The sequence below is a fragment of the Harpia harpyja genome, chromosome 4 (assembly GCF_026419915.1).
Source record: "Harpia harpyja isolate bHarHar1 chromosome 4, bHarHar1 primary haplotype, whole genome shotgun sequence".
Lineage (NCBI taxonomy): Eukaryota > Metazoa > Chordata > Aves > Accipitriformes > Accipitridae > Harpia > Harpia harpyja.
Window position 1 is genome coordinate 9,888,737 of NC_068943.1, and position 2,631 is coordinate 9,891,367.

The 2,631-nt window shown below is 38.8% G+C and overlaps 1 long non-coding RNA gene across 1 annotated transcript; it reads right to left on the reverse strand.

Annotated features, from left to right (window-relative positions):
* Positions 1-981: 981 nt before the first annotated feature.
* Positions 982-2,169, reverse strand: LOC128140369 (uncharacterized). Its single transcript, XR_008234705.1, has 3 exons — positions 1,853-2,169; positions 1,620-1,735; positions 982-1,257 (listed from the first exon to the last, which is right to left on the reverse strand). It is a non-coding gene; the product is annotated as an uncharacterized LOC128140369 (long non-coding RNA).
* Positions 2,170-2,631: the final 462 nt, after the last annotated feature.

Consider the following 2,631-nt stretch of genomic DNA (forward strand, 5'->3'; position numbering starts at 1 on the left):
GATCAGTAGTTTTCAAAAGAGGAGATGTGTTTTTATGATCTTATGAGTTGGTAACATAATAGATCACACATTCAGAAAACGTATTTGTCTATCAGTCTATCAATCTACTGAATGGAATATAGAAAGGTGCTTAGCTGAAGATTTTAAATACATTTTACCTTTTCTTCTTACATGGAAGGCTTATAACAGCCATCTTCTCATGGAATGACAGCAAGCCACCTTTATGAGAAACATGTTCACATTCCAGATTAAGTAATTACATGTAAAAAGATAAAAGAATTAAATCTAAGACTTATATTACTGATTAATAATATTACCTTGATTTCTTCCAAAAATTGAATAGCCCTGTTTCTTTCAAAATTATACAGAAACAAATAGTATTTTAAAGTTCAAAATTATCTTACCCAGAGTCTAGAAATACTTTATATTCTCTTGGAAGGATAACCATTTCTGATGGCATATTGATTATTTCTGTTTAATCTAGCAAAAGATAAAAAAATTCTATTTGGATGATGTTATTTGTATGTAGATGCTTTATTTTATTTTCAGCAGAACTACATTCTGTTCCTTTTCTTTGTATTGATAGAGATATTTATATCCATTTACAAATAAATATATTTAAACACATTAAGGAAAAATTTAAACATCTTTTGGACTGAGGTGATTAAGACTTTTTGGCCCAAATCCAATTAATAGTTCAATGGGAAGCTAAGAACTTAAAGAAAAATTAGGTAACTAATTATTTGCTGGATCTGGGCCATTTTAAATAAAGGTACAATAAACATTAAAAAGAAAGCAAAGAAAGAAAGACAGAAACAAGCAATGTTTCTTTAGAGCATTTAATGTAATATATGTAGTAGTAGATTGGACATGGACCAGGAGTCATCACAATACTATTAATTCTTGTGGGAATATTCCCAGTTAGGCTGTCTGATGGGAGGGAAATTTTTGGTAAGATTTCAAACATTCCTAGGTGTCTGAGTTTATAAAGCAGAAGAGATTATAGTCATTTGTAGCTGCTTACCAAAATGTACTTGTGGGATAGTAATTTGTCCAATGGGAATAAAATTATTTTCCCTGTGTTGCATGACAGTCCTGTTTAGTTGTGCAGAAAGTATCCCAAACAATGGCAGACTGGACAATTTTCCCTCCTGTATTCAGCTGTTGCCTGCAGAATAGCTGTAAGCGTATCTTCCACTGAGAAGTGTCTTTGGCACCAGCGCACCTCTTCTGTAGAGCTACCACTTTCCACAGTATCTTGGAAAGAGAAAAAGAGAAAGTGGGAACTGAGTTGAAGCAACGTCAACAATTTTGATGGTGGCAGGGAGCGTAAGGGTCCCATTAGATAAGCCTACTAAATAAAAGAAGGTCAGAAATTGGTCCCTGTTTCTTTATGAAGCAGTTTTATACTATATTGCTTAGGGCAAGACCAGTTTTTAGAAGATTTTTCTGGAAATAAGTCACTTCATATATTCCAAAACAGGGTCAGAAAGCAAGCTAATAAATAAGTAGTATGAACAATCAGGGGTTTGGTGTTCAAGCTTTTTCTTTGGCCTTTTTTATGTAGTGTTTTAGACATCCTCATTAGTTTTAAGGGCATGTTGAAGGACAGCTCTTACCTCAAGGATAATGGTGTCCATTTGTACCAGAACTTCATAACCATCTGTGAGAGACTGGTTGGAGTTAATACCTCAAACACCTGTTGTTATGGTCAGAGACCAGGGCCTGGCTTTTGCTGTTCAGGGAAGGAATGGAACTTGCTTGCAAGGCTGCATAGAAACACCACATGTGAGGGACTGAAAGAGTTAATGTCTCCAAAATTATGCTGGGCAAGTTCTGCATAACAACAAACCTGCGTAACAACCAACCGCAGGTGAAGACACCAGTCAGCAACAGGGCGAGGAGAACATGCCAGAGGATGCGCAATTCTCTGTTCTGACATGCTGAACAGGGCAGCTCACCAGATACGGCCAAAGACCAAACAAGGGTCATGCCTGCAGGGAAGGAGAAGTTACTCCTCAAACAACCCCTAAGCCCACTGACCCATTTCCCAAAGGTTCTGAAAGCACAAACCAGGCATGACACCTAATTAGCCTAAGGAGTTCGAGTACCCTCCCAAAAGAGGGGCAAGGAGACTATAAAAGGACACAAATTGAAGCCCTGCATGTGCATGCCCTCTGGAACTGGACCTCTAGACTGGGTCAACCAACGCTGGACCCATGGCTGGTGAAATATTTCTCTTTTCTTTTTTTCTTTCTCTGTCTCTCTCTCTCTTTTTTTTTCTGTAATTCTTACACTTCATCCCTTTAGACACAAACCACTGACCAAGTCTGGGACTCGGAGCGGATCTAGCCATCCCCGGGCTCCTCTCTGAGAGGGACTCTGGAGAGCGAGGTGGCCCACTCTGAATCTCCTGACCTGACGGGAGGGCTCGCCTTATTTTCTTCCCTGAATTGATATATATGTGGTTACCACGTGTTATACGGTGTACTGATGTAGTTCCATGCCAATTCTTGTTCTGAGAAACCCCACCACCTGCTGTTACACCTTCCAAGTTCAGGCTGCTTCTGCCATAAATAAAACATGCAACTGATCGTTTGGTGTCACTTCACCTTAATTTAGCCCGAGGGT